Genomic DNA, 18,333 nt, shown 5'->3' on the forward strand with positions numbered 1-18,333 from the left:
TATAATTTTCATTTCCACACATTGGCAGTGAATCCAGGCACACACTTTGTTTCTTGCATAGAATAGCCCTGAATCATTTTGAATGGATGGATGTGCTTATCCTCTTGGTTTGGTTCCTGTCCTGAGCTTCAATACTTGAGAGAATTGCTACCTTGTCACAGACTAGCGAGCCATAGTGTAGTTTGATTGATAACTAGGAATCTAAAAGAGACCTTCTGGGAAATTGCAGGCTTCTTATCAACAACCGTGCACACACTCTGTGGAGGCCACATTTCTATGCCTTCTCAAGGACTTGCATTACTCTTGTCTTGTTCCGCTTCCACTGCCTCTATATAACTTAACCTCCTTGTGTGGCCCTGTCCTTAGTTAAATCTTTGGAGACTACCTGGAGATATAAGCTCAGAGCTCCCCTTGTAGTGATAAACAGTGAATCTCCCTTTGAGCTCAGGCTCCGCTTCCTGTCCAGTTCTCTATATTGTGTATTACATTCTCTCTGCTGCTGTATTTTCTCCAGTTCTGTCTTTCTGTTCCATCATGGAATCCTGTTCCTGCTTATCTGCAGGGCGGCCATTTCTGCTGGCTCTCTGAAAAGCAGGAGCACTTGTCTGCCCACTAATGTATTCCCACCCTTAGGCAAATTACAGTGGTCATTGCTCCATTCAGATTCCAGCTGAACAGAGAGAACAGCAGGCCACACCAGGTGAAGAGTTCACACATTTTACTGGTTTATGTAAGCACAGAAGGACAACACATTTAGCAGCAAGTGGCTAATAAAAGCATATATAAAGCAAATTGCATCTCTCCTTTGTAGATTATGAGTTACTCCTCTGGGTTAGGTTGATGATCAGTTCTTTTACCCCAGTAGCAGAGGACAAAGACGGGTCAAGCCTCCTCAGACACCTAAGGGCTTGTCCACTTTTTGGTTTTGCAGCACTCTCTGATGAGGAGCCTCTAGCCAAGTACTCATGGAAATACTTCGGCTTCATGGACAATGATTTCTTCTCTGCCTCTCTGACCTGGTTCATTCCAGGCTGGTTCCTATAGGCAAAAGGTCCTATACAGCCAGGGATTTTTTTTTCAGCTGAAACTCACTGGAACTGAGTTCTGACACCTCTCAGGTAGATGCCATTGCCATTATAAGAGAACAAGAGAGGCAGTCATGGTGAGTTCCAGCACCTCTTTTTCTAGAAAAATAGTACTGCATACAACCAATAGAAACGTGTACAAACCAAGACATTTTCTCTAAGTGGCCTAAGTATGGCATCAGGGCAGGTCTAGCCATCTTGTGTGCTTCAAGAATCACCCTTCCATTTTATTTTTGCATCTTCAATATGTTGCCCCAAGCATGGCTCCCCCACCTCTCTCTCTTTCTTTTTTCATTAGCCAGAACATCAAGAAGAGATGGGCTCCCTATTTCCCAAGGTATTTCATGTAGGAGAACTGAAGTTGTTCCCTTGACCTATTTAACCACAAACAAGTAACGCTATTCTTACTCCATTGCCTTACATTTTATACAAATGCATGGGTCATCTTACCATATCAACCATTAGAAGCCTTCTATCCCCATGATCTCCCTCGCACACCTGTTCTCAGATCCTGAAGCTATTTTCTTAGTTCTTGGGTTCCAGTCTCACGGTTTTGGGGATATGCATCATTCCAACCTCCTTTAATATTTGAAGAAGCTTGCTTTTTGTGCTATAAAGTGTGCAAGTCATCTCTTAGGAACTGCCTGAAGATATGACAGTGTTAGCAGCTGCTCCCCCAAGCAACTGAAATACAGCCTGTAACCTTGAAACCTTAAAGGGTATATGGGAGATCCTCGTGAACCTTTTTCTTCATTTAGCATGTCTAGGCATACCATGGCTATTATGAGGCTAAGCTGAGAGCCTGGGATCAGCTCTCGAGTTCATCACACTGGAGGTAGTTCCTGAGAAGAAAAATGTAGATAAAAATTATCCTTGTGCAATGGACCTTGAATTACGAATAGGAGGTTCCCTTCTCTCTCCTGTCAGAAAATATTAGTCAGTTTTCCTTGTTTTCTCAAGAATATATTGACAAAGTTAACCAGAATAAGACACTTAGAAACATGACAAAATTTGAATGGGTGCTTTTGGAACCAATCACCAATACAAAAGAAATCATTCCCAAAATTTATTTACATCTTATTGAAATAGATATAAGATTATCAAGTGGATTAAAAATATGGGTTGCTATTATGGTAATGTCAGAGAACTGCCATCAGTGCCGGAGGGAGAGAGCAAAATCCAGAGGGATTCCAGAGAGCGTCCCGGGATTGGGAGAGGCAGCCCATCTTCTGGGGAAGAGAATCAGCGTAGCACCAGTGGAGAAGGGGGGCAGATGGGGGAAGCGGCGAGGTGGTCCCATGACTCCTTGCCGGGGACCAGCGGGGAGAGTAGGGGTCCTCCGCTGCCTACGCCCTCCTTGCGCAGAAGGCTTTTGCGCAGAGAGGGTAGGAGGAGACTAGGCATCAAAGAGCTTCTTTGCTGGAAGAAGTTTAAGAAATGCCCACTGACGGATTCTGCCAGCGATTGAGACAGCCACGGGTGAGTGGCTGTCAGGACAGAAAAGGTTCACTCAGGCAACCCAGCCAGGTGTTTGCACCGGTTTACACACGAGCAACCCCTAGAACCACTACAGGTAACAATAGAACAAAATATGGATGAATAAAAGAAAACTATGTAAGATCCTTAGGGAGAATTCCTTAAAAGTGCTACACTGATGGTACAAAATGCTGGTATCTCTGGCAGGCATACAAATAAAAAAAAATTGAGAAATTTCAACCAACAAGATACATATATACATTTGTGTTGGTCATATCCTGTTGTACTACAGTTTTTGAATGTGATATTGGTGGAAATGGCAAACATTACACATATATGTCACACTAGCATTGGGTATTTTAACAATCTGGGAAGAACAACATGATGAAATGGTATTTATGGAACTAATAGTATTTAATTTGATGGCTCCTGGCAGGGTAATAACTTAAAAGTGGAAAACTGCAGACTATTTGACATTGAATTCTTGGCACAGCAAACTGTGGCAAGTGGCCATGGCAGGAAAAATGGACTTACCAACTTAAACTAGCTGAAGATAAAGCTAAAATATTTGATTTTTATATAGTGCAGTATGGTTTTATTTCATACGTAAATCAGGGATTTATACAGCAACATTTTTCAAAGCCTTTCCCCAGATTACAGAACAGAGATTTAGAACAAATTGTAATATTATGATGAAGCATACTGAAAATCTCCAAGTTGCCAGATCTTACAACAGAAGGAAAGTATGTTAAACACATCACCTTCTGTTAGTTATTACATGAGGTAACTCATTTTTATTTTTTCGTGTTTAATTGGTTGGCTGATTTGTATTTTGGAATCAAAATTTTAAAAAAATAGAAAGAAAAAGAAAAAGACACGTTTGAGAATGTGATGTGACATTTGTCACATGGATAGCCGTGGCATGAGACTTTTTTAAAAAACAAAAACAAACCGTGAATAGCTGATTCTTTCAGGGCTGGGGACCTAGATCAGTACCGTAGCCAGAGACAGGTCAGAGGAAGTCTTTCACCCATTGCTGTGCTGAGGCTCTGATTGGAATCACTTGTTTATTTGTTTATCTATTTCATAAAATTTACATATTGCTTGATTGTTTTTTTAAAAACCCTCAAAGCAGTTTACAAAAAAAAGATAAAAATATAAAATTATCACTAAAGCATTTGCAACCATAATGTAAAATACACAGTGGGTTAAAACTGCAGTAAAACAGACTAAAACAAATTAAAACCCCTACAAGCTTTCTAAACATCTGAGTAAAGGTAAAGGTAAAGGGACCCCTGACCATTAGGTCCAGTTGTGGCTGACTCTGGGGTTGCGGCGCTCATCTTACTTTACTGGCCAAGGGAGCCGGTGTACAGCTTAGTCATGAAACTAAGCATGACTAAGCCGCTTCTGGTGAACCAGAGCAGTGCACAGAAACGCCGTTTACCTTCCCGCCGGAGCAGTACCTATTTATCTACTTGCACTTTGATGCACTTTCGAACTGCTATGTGGGCAGGAGCCAGGACCGAGCAACAGGAGCTCACCCCGTTGCGGGGATTCGAACCTCCGACCTTCTGATCGGCATGTCCTAGGCTCTGTGGTTTAACCCGCGCCACCCGCGTCCCTTTAAACATCTGAGTAGGCTTGTCTAAATAAGAATGTCTTTGGTGCTTCCTCCCCTCCTGACAAAATCCCAATCTAGTTCCAGACCTCCATAACATCTTGCACACCAGAGCTAAAACTACCTTGCTGTGATAAACCATTGGCACAACATTGCAACGGAACTGGAGGGATGCTTCGGCCTCAGCCTTATGCAGCATGAAGTACATCAATCTTTTTGTCTCTTCCTTTTGAATGGGGCACTGGGCAACACAACAGTTTCCTAGAGCTCCAGCAGCACAGCAACACCACTGGCTGTTTCCGATCCCAGCACAAGGCGTGAAGCAGGATTGCAGCACCAGTCTGGAGTTGAACGAAGCCCTAAGATTATTCTCAGGCTCAAACTGGAATCTGAGCCAGAGAAGAAGCCTTGTCTGCCTCCCACCCAGCCCCATACTCATACACACCTATTTTTACCACCCCTCATTTCTGCAAAAGCTATCCCCTTCAATTGCAAGAAACCTTGTACAAACTGCATCACACATGTATGTTTGTGCCATGAAGCTCTGTCACCCAGAGCATCAAGAAGGAGAAAGAGAAGGGGGAAATATCCTGGTCTTCTCCAGCTGCATGAAAGGTAAGAAAGGAACAAGGGAAGTGTATTTTGAAGGCATTGGACTGGGTGGGAGGGCTTCTGAAATGTCAAGAACCAATGGGAATGGGCAGGGGGTTCGCTCTAAGAAATGATCTAAGATCCATATAATTTTTTTTAAGACGTGGAATACTTCAGAGTTAATCTGTAGTGAACATGGGGCAGTGCACTCGACACTAGTTTCCTTAGACCTTTGTAGCTGAGCTGATGCACAGGTACTGTACCAGTAGCTGTTGAATACATGAAAATTCTTATGTGCACAAATTAATTCAAATGCATGCCTATGGCCTCATAAATTTCCTGGCTTTGTAGCTTTAAAATAATAAAATTAACATAAAATATACGGTGTGACACAGGTATCGAAATGCTCAAAAAAGAGCTCCAGTCGGTTAAAAAGAGAGTGCTGCAGAGAGAGGGAGGGAGAATAAGATGACCCAGGGGGCTAGTCATGTCCTTTTGCTGCAAGCTGATACATCATGGCTATCAGAGGTTGTACATCAGGTCAGTGGCTGCAGTCCTTTATCTTTACATGGCTGGATAAATAATATCAGCATCTATATGAAAGTGTAAAAGAAAAAATCACTAAACCTTTCTACAGCAACAAGGGGAGGGAGAATAAAATAACAAGATCTTTGAACCGTCCGGATAGAATGGAAGAAAATAGTAGGTCAGTACAGAGAAACTCACATTTTTCTTGGAAGGAAAGTGATAATAGCTTTCTTGGACCTCAGTTCCACCTTCTCCTTTTTCTGAAGAGCAATTTTTTTCCAATATAGCTAGGAGCAAGTGAGGATTGGGAGCTCTGTTGAATGAACTGTGTGCTGCTGAGAAACAGCCACCTTCTTTCAGTCATAAGATTTCAGGCCCATGGAAAGGCATTGTGGATGGACTATTTCTTTCCTGATGAGCTATTCACAGTTATTCAGTTTCAGACCATGTAATAAAGGTTTAATAAAGGTAATCATGGCAGATGGCCTTCAAAACAGATGAAGTCAAATTAGTGGAAGACCTCCCACACTATTTGCTGTTTTGTATCTGTCAATGTTATATGGAATATATATGTTACCATAAACAGCAAAATGTCTTAAAGACTGACAAATTTATTTTAGTGTAAGCTTTTGTGGATTGGAGTCCACTTCATGAAATGTCTCTGATGAAGTGGCATCTAATTCACACAGAAAAAGTTTTGCATTCTTGCTGCTCCATTTGAACTTGTTTGTAGAAAATCATTTTTGTAGATGGCAGAAATCACATATGATAAATAGGGATGGGGGATAAATTTGATTCAGTTTTCATTTAAAGGCAAACCTAACTAGTTCACACTTTCTGAAACAAGATGTGAAGCAAAACACAGCCATCTTCATATATCCCTACTTCTCCTGTCTTTGCAGTGCATAACCTACCTGAGTGATATGTACAAAATATGCATAAAGTGTCCATATAAATGCATATATTAGTCAAAATAACATAAAAAGTGTTGTATTAAATAGCTTTCCAGAATACTATATGTGTATTATGGGAAATTGCATACACAACTGGGTATGGAGAAATTCCATTAAAATGCTGATGAATTTTCATGACAACTTAAAAAAAAAAAATCACAACCAGATGTGGAAATGTGAAGAACTGAATTGAAGATTGGGGGAAAAAGAGAAACCGATCCCTAATGATACTGTATCATTACTTAAGTAGATTTCCTGAAGTCCTTAAGAATTGGAATCTGGGAACTTAAGAGCAGAGTATTGAATCTAAAAGAAAATGACACTATATGTGGACCAGCTCCCTCCATTTCTACTTGAAATTATGCCCGTCATTTCCTATGGGACTTCAGTGGCTAGTTTCAATATATTTAGGGGAGCTATTTGTTGAATACAAGTGTCACTTTTGGCCTCTTTGTCATCTTATGCTCATCTCCCATTCTCATCTTAAAAGAAAAAAGAGCAAATTGTGCCGGAGCTTGTTAAGTGCCTTACAGTGCAATCCTATGCAGGTCTACTCTGATTCATTGAATAATGTCCGATTGAGTTCATTAGAACTTATTTCAAGTAAGTGTGAAAGGTATTGGAGTCCTAACATGTCATCTGGTCCTGGGATTGCTTTGAAGTTGGGTTATGCATAACTACTGGTGAGGCTAAGGAGATCTGACCTCTTAAGTTGGATATCAGTTGGGTATCAAGTTACATATGATACATATAATGTTCATATCATACATGAACATGTTTTGTGAACTGTGTGAACTGCATGGGAGGAGAGACATGTCTTACTCATGAATAACATGTGAATAAGATATGCAAATTAGCTGCACTATTTTCTCACATATTTCCACGCAGTCCTCTAAAAAAGTTATCCATTCTGGTGTTTAAACCATTGATAATACTCGAATTCAGAAAGAAGAGGAAGTTTGCAGCACTAACCCTTCCTATGCTACAAAATTGTCTGTAGCTCCCATTACAGATGGAATCACACATCTCAATAAAAGAGGCAACAAAAATCCCATTGTGGAAGTAGGACTTATGTACACAGTTCAACACCTTTCTCTGTATGCCCTTGTTCTTCAAACCGCAAGCTTTTGTTTTTCTGCTACAAGTGACTTTTCCTTCTGCTGGAGGTTCTGTTGTGCTCAAAATATTTATGTAGACCTGTACCAATAGAAAGGTAACTGACCTCACCATTTACACATCCCACCATGAAATGACAAATCCACCTGAAGTGCTCAGACAAGAATTTTTGGGCATGAATGCATTTTGTCAGTACTGTACAATAAATACCTGCTAGCTTTTTATTTATGTGCTAAACTAGCTGCCAGTGAACAGATATGTGGATTCACTCTGGAGGTCATCCTATTATTCAGTACTCAATGGCATTTCAGCACTTTCTAAGAGATTGTAAAGGGAAGGGATTCCCATCCTCCAATACAAAAACTAAAGTTTTCTTGCACCAAGCACCAAGGCAAGAATATTTGTGCTCTTAGCTAAGAAGCACTTGCAGAAGCAGAGCCTCCTATGGATCCATGGAGCTCCCTTTCCATATAGCTCCCATATGAACTTCTTGATAAGTGGCCTACTGTAAGCAAAGGCATGTGGAACTGAACATATCATCTCTACTGAAGTTCATGACACAAGTCACTCAGGCACAAGTTATATGTGCACAGCACGTTTGGGGCTCTGATCTTCTCAGAAGCTGATTGGTTGTTCCCTCAAGCCTCTACAGAGGCCCATACATTCTCTGAACGCCACAGGAATTACTGAGCTGTTGTGCAAGCTAAGACATTGCATTCCATTTGTGCATTTGATAGACTTATAAAAACAAGAAAGCTGATGAGATGTGAGGCATTTGCTCATTTGAATTGCACGTGGAAACAAGGAATGCGAGCATATGACTCAGTAGGAAAACACCATTGTACACAGTGCTATTTTTCTAGAAAAAGAGGTGCCGGAACTCACCATGAACGCTTCCCTTATAATAGCAATGGTGCCCACCTGAGAGGTGCCAGAGCTGAATTTCTGCAAGTTCCAGCTGAACAAAGGCTCTGATTGTACCCTAGCAGAGCAGGGTTAATATAGCCTTCGTCTTTTCCATTCTCCATATCCCTTACAACAGCATCTGTTCCTTCACTTGGTATCTGATGGCTGACATTTCAAAGACCCTCCAGCTAGTCTCATCTTGCTTTCAAAGGTTCCGTATTACGAATTATCATTTGGAACGGCAGTTAAGTTACAAAATAAAACTAGATGTCGGTGCCATACTAATAAGTAAGATTAAGGTGCTGCCTGTAGTGGTCATTAATTAATGAGAGGAATTTAGAGAATTAGCTATCTCTGTAGCTTCTATATATGCTTCTATATATGTGCTTCATTTATGTATCAAATCAGTGATTTCCATTAGTATTTGTCACCAGGGACCATTAGAGACTATGCCACAACTCGGACCAGGAGAGTGTAGCTAAGATTCGGTGAGCACCTTCTGTGTGCACATTGGCACATCCTTGGTTTTTCGTTTCAACATCATTAGAGACAACTCTTAAAAGTCCCCCTGAGAAGGGACCAACTTGGATATAATCACAGGGGCTTCTACAGGACCATCCATAATGTATGTTGGGGTCAAGGAAACAGGATAGCTGATAAAGGGCAGCCTCTTTGCACGAGAGATGCTCCACAAATTATTTCATCTGTTTAAATGACTTCTGAACACCGCATTGTTACACTTTCCCATTTTAACCAATGCCCTAAAGGGATGTTTAAAATTCTATTAAATGTATGAAATACTTCATGGGCAGTCTCTGCTGGAAAGGGGCTCTAGCAGACATTTTGATTGATGCGTATGAGTTTGGGTGATATCACAGATGAGACCTTGGGTACAGTGGATGAGACCTTGGGTACAGTGGATCTTGAATAAGTACTAAAATGTATTAGTTTAGCACCAGGACACCTGAAAATTATTTCCCTAAGAAAATCTACAGGGAAAGAGAATGAGAGAATTCTATGTTTTCTCTATCAAACTGTCTTAATCTATACGATAGGTGGTGTGTGAATGGTTTTTAATAAAATAATAAATACTATGTCCTTGTATGATTCCATGCTGTGCTTTAACATCAGCAATACGTCAGCAGGCTTCTAGAAAATTCTAGAAGATTGATATAAGTTGCAGAAGGTAGCACCCAATGTGATATTTAAATTCCTTACTTTCTCAAAGAACTCTAATTTGATATTAGCACAGCAAGCACATATACAAAATGTTACACACCCTTTTCCCTCAATGATATCCATAATTCTTTCCCCATTTCTTTTCCATTTCTGTTCAACTACAAAAAGTGCTGCTTTGCTGTGGGAGACATGCCATTGTCTCACAGATGGCTTTTCATGGGAAAGGCACTTAATGGATAATGGTTACATTTTTCCAATGTGTTTAGAGAGCTTAAAACCAGACTGAAAGCCCAACCCAAAGAAAAATTTCATGTGGACTGTTGGAAGTTTGTTCTGCATTGCTTCAGCCTTTGAACTAATCAACAGGCATGCATAGATTGCACCTACAAGTACAAGGCAAGCAATGTGGAACATGAGAAAGACAAAATTCTTGTAAGATTCACATCACCAAAAATTGTTTTAAGGTATTTTTAAACATTTAGCAGACATCTCCCTATTTATACAGCAAGCTTAAAAGAGAATTGTCGGATAAAGACTCAAAGCTGTAGCAAAAAAACTGAAAAACTATTGGGTGAGAGCCAACATTAGTTGTTCTTAAAGCAGACATATTGAAACCTATGAACTCAAATTACTTAAGTCAATTGATTTTAGTGGGTCTAACTTTGAGTAAGGCAATTGTTGGATCACACCCAATATATAGAGACCTGGAAAGCTGATGCAGGGAAGCTACTACAGACAAGTTCTGTTTCAGAAAATAGAATGCTGGAAGTCTATGGTGTCTAAGGGAGAATCACTTTATAAATGCACTGGTTGAGCAGGAGTTATGAAAACGAAGAAGCAAATTTGCAGCACAGCCAAATCAGTTCCTTCAATGCTCAGATTATGTCTCTCTTGTAGTCTCTCAGTCATCTTTCTCCAGAATTACTGATTTATGTCCAGCTCTCCTGGCACACACTGATTTCACAAAAATGGAGTCACTCAGCTTGTCTCTTCCTACCCTGCAGGTGGGTGGGAGATTCAGTATGACTTTGCACAGAAAGCAGCCTAATGCTAAAATGTTATTTTAATTATGGCAAGCCCAAAGCAATGCATTGTATATGACTCAAAACAATATGATGAATTCTGTGGGTCGGTTTCCTGACCTTGCTGTTCAAAATTGATAACCTATACAATTTTTGTGTCTAATGAAGTAGATTCTGGACCATGAAATCTTATTCCACAATCAATGTATTAATCTCTCAGGTGCTATAAGCCTCTTTGTTGCAGGCAAAAACAACAGTACACTAATATGCTCCGTGGTAATCTATAAAACCTTGAAACTGCAATCTAAAAAACACTGCTCATATTGAATGATAAAAATCCATTGAATAGTGCTTTAGTGATGTTAATCAAATAACAGGGCAACCGGATCCAATGGAGTACAATTGGCTATTGTGTTAGCTGCGGTTCCTGCCTTGCCCACACCCTAACTAGAAGCAGAGGTGATGTCCTTTAGCCAACACTTATTTAAGGCTGTCAATGGAGAAAATGTATGCTTCACTTCTCCCATGTGCAACACTTGTCCTTTACAACAAAAGAATAGAAACTCTGATTTTGCTACTGTTGTCAGCCCTCAGATGGTGAAACAAGGAAAGCCTGTAACTTCTGCATTTTTTATTGTATTACTTCTTAGATCCTTGAATCATAGAATGATAGAATTGTAGAGTTGGAAGGGACCCTGAGGGTCATCTAGGCCAATGCCCTGCAATGCTGTCCCATATGGGGATTGAACCTACCACCTTGGTATTATCAATAGCCCCACACTCTAACCAACCGAACTTGTATAGCATAGAAGAGGGAAACAGTGAGTTATGGTCAGGAGAAGGTTGTTGTACCAACTCTTAGTGTTGGATCATGATTCAGGGGTCAATACAAGGGGGCAAGTTGTCTCCCTACAGCATCACTATGCTCCTTAGGCCAGCAGCAACACCAATCTGTCAATTCACCAGTAAAGCCCTACAGAACTAGTCCCTTATCTAGCTATACTTAGACAGAAAACCTTATGAAAGAATGTTGTTTTACTTCCTGAAAAACATTCTCTGCTTTCTTTTTGTGTTCACAGTAGAAACAACCAATTTACTCCTAAAACGTCACCTGGGAGCATGCTCCCATGTATAATGTTAGGATTTGCAAATGAAAGTTTGTTATGAATTAGTTAAAGAAGCTAGTTTTTATACCACACAATGTGCATTAGTAAAATCGACACATTAGGCAGCTCCTATTCCTTTTCTTACGTTCTTACCATCTAGCAGCCATATTGTGGTCTTCTTATTTACACTGGTGGATTATACTGGCATTACACAAATAGAACTCTGGGTACTGAAATGCACTTAAGTAATAAAACTGCAGTTTTACATTCATTTGACCTTCCCACATCAAAGTACTGCCCCTGTATAAAAATCCCATGTCAAATCCGGCCCGTCAGGACAGATTTTTGGAATCCTTGTCTTGATATCTATTGTATGTGGAGGAGAGATCTGATCCTTCTGTTCTTCAATTCACTCCCTACAGTTATTGTCACCCATGCAGTGGTGCCATGGCAACTCTGAATATTCATTTTAAAAAGCACTTGTAAACTGCTAAACATTTTAAAAATCTCTAAATGTGTGCAAAACAAACAATATCATTAGAAACAAAAGTACAAACTAAAAACAATAAAACTGTCATATGAAATTGTCAGGGAACTGCCATTGGAGCCAGAAGGAGAGGGAGGGCTCCAGAGGGATTCCGGAGAGCGTCCCGGGAGGGAGAGAAGCAGCACATCTTCTGGGGAAGGAAATCAGCGTAGCACCAGTGGAGAAGGGGGGCAGATGGGGGAATTGGCGAGGTGGCTCCAAGACTCCTCGCTGGGGACCAGCGGGGAGAGCACGGGTCCTCCGATGCCCACACCCTCCCTGCGCAGAAGGCTTCCGCGCAGGGAGAGTAGGCGAAGACTAGGCGTCAAAGAACTTTTATGCTGGAAGAAGTTCAAGAAATGCCCACTGACGGATTCTGCCAGCGATTGAGACAGCCACGGGCGAGTGGCTGTCCAGACAGAAAGGGTTTACTCAGGCAACCCACCCATGTGTGGCGCCGATTTACGCACGAGCAACCTCTAGAACCATTACAGAAATCATATAAAAACACATAAGAAAGGAATTTGAAGGATTGAGACAAATAAAACTGAGGCTAATTTTATGGACCGGGGAAGCCTGGGCAAAAAGAGATATCTTCACAAGATATATGAAGCAACTGATAGTTAAGGTAACCCTGCCTGTATGGGCCAGTCTTGCCAGACTCTAGGGTTGTGCGCTCATCTCACTCTATAGGCCGGGAGCTAGCGCTGTCCGCAGACACTTCCGGGTCACGTGGCCAGCGTGACAAGCTGCATCTGGTGAGCCAGCGCAGCACATGGAACACCGTTTACCTTCCCGCTGGTAAGCGGTCCCTATTTATCTACTTGCACCCGGAGGTGCTTTCGAACTGCTAGGCTGGCAGGCGCTGGGACCAAACGATGGGAGCGCACCCCACTGCGGGGATTCAAACCGCCGACCATGCGATCGGCAAGTCCTAGGCACTGAGGTTTTACCCACAGCGCCACCCGCTTCCCCAACTGATAGTTACTGCTCTCCATATAGATGGGCATTCCATAACACAGGTTTTCTGCCCTATGGTATTCTGTAGGGTTTGGTGCCATGTATAGGATTTTGCCAGGTGATCTAAGTGACCTTACAGGTCTACACAGGGACTCAAGAAACCTGGTTCTGAGTTGTTCAGGGCTTTACATGTGAATAACAAGACCTTGAGCACCAAGAGGTGGGACAGAAACCATCATCAACTTTCCTGACCAAGGAGTCGTCCCCCCCTGCTATGCTAGGGAAGGCTCAATAGAGTCAAGTATAGGGATGAATGCCTATTTTGGTTCTCTCAGTTTCTCTCTTGTCCAATCTTAAATTCGCATCTCCACATTTCTGCAGCAATTCACAATTTTAAATTACATGAAAATTCATCAGCATTTTAATGTGAATTTTTCCTAATAAACACATTTCTATATGCGTTTTCGACTGATGTACACATTTTTGCAAGCAATTTTTACTAATAAAATGCATTTTTTGTATTTTGTATGCTATTTTCACTAATATATTAATTTTATGCACACTTTTACTCAATCTATGAATTTTTGTAAACAATGGCATTGCACAATTCAGACAAATGTGAAATTAGACGGATGGCTGTGTTTCAGTTCTCAGATTGTTTCCCAAAGTGTGAATTCCATAGATTCACCTTTAAATGCAACATCAGTTAAACTTCTCCAGCAGATTGTTGAATATGAACTCAAGTGATTTGCATAGAAATACCTGCTTGGCCACAGCCTTCATGGCTGCAGTCACCAAGGATAGCTTTCGACAATGCTTGAACTCACAAGAGGGGACGAGAAGTACAGGCAATTGTGTTCTGCTCAAGAGCAGAAAGGGTGGGGGGAATCACTACAAATCAATGCACAATGAATTAGACACCGTGCCCTTGAAACTATAACCTTGTCTCCTTGCTACACACTTCACTATTGCCCTTTGGCTCAAACAACCTCCTGCAATCTTCAAGCAGTCTGGCACAACTCTAGAATCCTGCTAATAGCCTACTTCAGTTCAACCAGCTTATATGTGAGGCGACCTTAGCTCTATAAAATTGTTTATCAGTTAGCAACACAAATGAAGAACAATTGCAGATTCCTTGAAGAAGGTCAATGAGGTAAAAGCAAAGTGACCATGCTGCATGAGATTTCAGGAATAAAATCAGATATTATTATCGAGGAAATGAGAGCATACAGGCAACCACACTACACCCAGGGTAGCTTGGTTGACTCTTAGCATCCTGCCAAATGGTAAAGCAGATTTTTACCAAAATATGAAATATAGCTTGAAGGAAGGGCTGGGTAGAATAGAAGTTTCAGAAAGCTCCCCTCCCCAATACTTCTGCCCAGGGCAACTTTGCCACCTAATACTGGCCTCCTCCCCCCCCCCCTTTCTCTTATTTGGCTTTATGACAACACTGCTTAGTCAATGAGGTGTGGTTTCTTGGTGATATCTCAAGCCAAATCAGATTGAGGGCAGGGCTTCCTACCCTCATTCTGGTGTGTTTTGAATAAAAGTGGGGGAATTGCTCATCAGGAGTGCCAGTAGCTGGAGCAAACCTTTTGCCCCTGCTCATTGTATTGCTGAATGGGCGGATTCTGTTCACAAAGTGGAAATAGGGCAATAGTTAGGGACATTTCAGCGCAGCTTCCATTTTACCACCTATCAGGTACAGACATTTTTCTGCCTGAGGCAAATGGCACCCTCCTCCTCAAGTCAAGGTACAAAGTATCCAGGGACACCTAAATTATTTTGTCCCCAGAAGCAAAAAAAAAAAAAATCCCACAAGTGTTGTTCACTCTCCCTGGCAATAAAAAGGCAACAATAATAACTAATGCATTGCCTTTCATGTCATCCAAAATCAGCTGCCTGAGGTGGCCACCTCATTTTGCCTAATAGTAGGGCCAGCCCTGATTATGGCCTCAGAGTTCAATGTAAATGCATTTTCCACTTTCTATTCTTGAGGCATCAAGTCCCACTGACTCCCTTGATACTGCATACTGGGACGGCTTTAGGACTATGATTGCTGACAGTATGTTTAATATTTACCCTTCAAGGCTCTTCTGAGGAAACAGCGTTTCATCTATTTGTTCTGTGGTATAATTTGTCTTAGTAACAGGATGACTTTTTTCAGTACAACAAAGACATGGCTGGAACAAACATGGAACAGTATCAGGGGTCCCTGGAAAGGTCAGCAGCAGATATTTCAAATGTTACCGTGTTTCTATTTTGAAAATGATTCCATGAATCTAGTTTACACCTCTTTCTCACTTTGCTGAAATTATGGGGATACAGTGGTCCCTCGGGTTAAGAACTTAATTCGTTCCGGAGGTCTGTTCTTAACCTGAAACTGTTCTTAACATGAAGCACCACTTTAGCTAATGGGGCCTCCTGCTGCGCCGCTGCTGCATGATTTCTGGTCTCATCCTGAAGCAAAGTTCTTAACCCGAGGTAATATTTCTGGGTTAGTGGAGTCTGTAACCTGAAGTGGATGTAACCTGAAGCATATGTAACCTGAGGTACCACTGTAGTGAAGTTTAAAGGAATATAAACTTAACTTTTTTATTTAAAAAATACACAATTTTAAAAATTATTTCAATACATTGTGGATGTTTTCCAGACAATTTGAATCCTCTTGGACTTGAATTGTGCAAAAGGTATGAAGCTCACAGCCCCAAGCTGGATATTACATATTTTTGGCTTTAAAAAAAGAAAAAGAAACATAATTATGCTGTTTCTTTTCTGTGAAAGCTACTCGTAGCCAATGCTCAATGTGGCTCACAATTTTACTAGGGCCCAAAGCTGTAAAAAAGGCAACTTCATTTGTTCACCCCAGATAGCTATGAACATTCCCTCTGTCCCACAGACTGCAAACATCATCATCATAATTCTAAAAGGTGGAAGGGATAGCCCAAATTTATCAATGTCAATAGATGCCATCTGAGAAGCAGGGGGAATAAAATTTCACTCAACTGCTTGTGTTGCAGCCTTTCCGCCCCCTCCCCTTGTTCCTCAGAGACTTAAACACATTTAGTGATTAATTTACACCACAAATGTAATTATTGATGAGTAGAAATGAAGACGTTTTACTTCAGCAGCTTTTATTCAAAGGTAAAAATCACAGTCTTCTCAGGTGACTGTCAGTTTAATCCCCAGAGTATACAAAACTGAAGGCTTGTTTCATTTTTCAAGTCACATTGCACTGTCAGGCTCTTTGAAGCAAAAGGCAGGCTGCCATTATGTTCAGCACAAAGTGGTAGTAATTGGAGTGACCTAGAATATCTCAGAACTACTTCATCTTCAGAAATGTACATTTACCTTTGTTGACCTTTCTCTACAGCTGCCAGTCTCTGCAAATCCAAAACAGGGATAACTGTTTGAAATCCTATGGAGCTCCTTGGAAATATATTGATACAGAAATGACAGCAATGGAGTGTTGCTCCTTCTGATGGAAGCTTAGTGTTTTTAATTTGGTTTACTGAACAAATTAATCAGCCATAGGCCAGGAAATCAGTTCTAATTTTCAGCAACTTTAGCATTTGGAATAGTGAGGTCAATTAGCTGTCTAAGGCAACCAATTTGGGCTGTCACAAAAGGGCAGCAGGTTGTCAGTTATTTGATTTATTTATAGGGCAGTTTTTACTTCCAGGTATGGGGCAGAGATACTTCTGCCTCAAGTACCAAAACAGCTTTGACAGCCTTGAAGACTGAGAGAGAATAAGTAGTTTGTTACAAAATACAATGGGATGTGCTTCCTTTCTGATGTGAGTCAGATGTGTCTAAACAAAGACATGATGGGGGGGTGAATAAAAGCAGTTTCATGGGAGATGTGAAAAGCAATAATGGAAATCACAACTAGGACGCAAAAATGTACTTCTGCTTTTGGTGGAGGGCCTTTTTCTTCCTATATATGTAAAAATGTAAGGTGTCATCACACTGCAGTTCATGTGGCTGCCAACAGGTGGCTACACCAACTCTAGCCAAATGGCCAGCAGGCAACCCAGGCAGCTTGTTTAATGTGGGTGGGGCTTCCTGCCCTATGTTAAACCTTGCTGCAGTCACATTTAATAGAAGGGGGAGGCACCTCAGAGCTGTGAGGGCATGGTGTGGGTTGAAGGAGCTTTGAGTGGTTGGGGGTGGCATGTAAAGAGTAGGGGTTGGCAAGGAGTTTGGGGTTTGGTGAAGACTAGGCAAGGTTGGTAAGCAAAGTGAATGGGGTGCAGCCCCTAATTGTAAGAATTGTGGTTCTTTTAAGCTTGAGAAGCAACAGTCAGAATTATAGATTGTTTTGGTTCTTCAGACGTATGTATAGGCTCCTGCTAAGCAATGACTGCTTGTTTATCTATCCCTCTATCCCTACCTATCTATATTCTAACATCTCTTCATTATAAGTCACAATGTTTTCATGAAGCAAAGGAATATTCTGTATCTTCCAGGCCCCGTGCATACTTAAAATAATAGTTTTTATTCCAGTGGCACCACTTGCTGCTGAAACAAATAAACTGTGTGTATTTGCCCATCAGCTCAGAGATGATGCAACATTTTGCATGCAGTTACTCTTTATATACCTCCAATTATTCCACTAGGATTCTTTTTCTCTATCAAACATTGCTGCTTCAGTCGTCTAAAAACTAAACTGTTTCAGTCCAGGAGGAATGAAAAAGCTTGAAGAAATGGGCAGACTATCCTTTCAGTCACTGGAACATTTTTTCCAAAAGCTGTCATTTTCTAGCTGTGGGGAATTATTCTTGTTTTGGTCATAAAGGAAGAATATCAAACAGTACTCATTCTCTTGTCACATTCTGTCCCATGAGATTAAAAAAAACAACTGTTAGAAGCAGAGGATTATTTCTAGATGGCGTTTCTCTGGCTGCTCTTGAAATAAAACAGGGTTCATTTTTATGGACAGGGGAGGGGGCGGACTCTTCATCGTTCGCAACGAACACATTACTGTCAGGATCTGCAGCTTAAAAGATAGAAATAATCCCAGTAAGAACATCATCTAAAGCACCGTCTTGACAAACTGTTTGAAAGCAAATAATTCCTTAATGCTTAAATATCTTGAGTGTGGGGGATTTTTTTCTGGTAATGTTCATATTTTATTCCTTCAGTAATAAAGGCCGATACAATGCAGACGAATACAGACACTTCTGCTCTGGAGGATACCTGATACAGGTACATCTAAAGGCCAAGCATTGCCACTTCTTTTAGTGGAGGGACACCTTTGA

This window comes from Podarcis tiliguerta (assembly GCF_965153285.1).
Source record: "Podarcis tiliguerta genome assembly, chromosome: 11".
Lineage (NCBI taxonomy): Eukaryota > Metazoa > Chordata > Lepidosauria > Squamata > Lacertidae > Podarcis > Podarcis tiliguerta.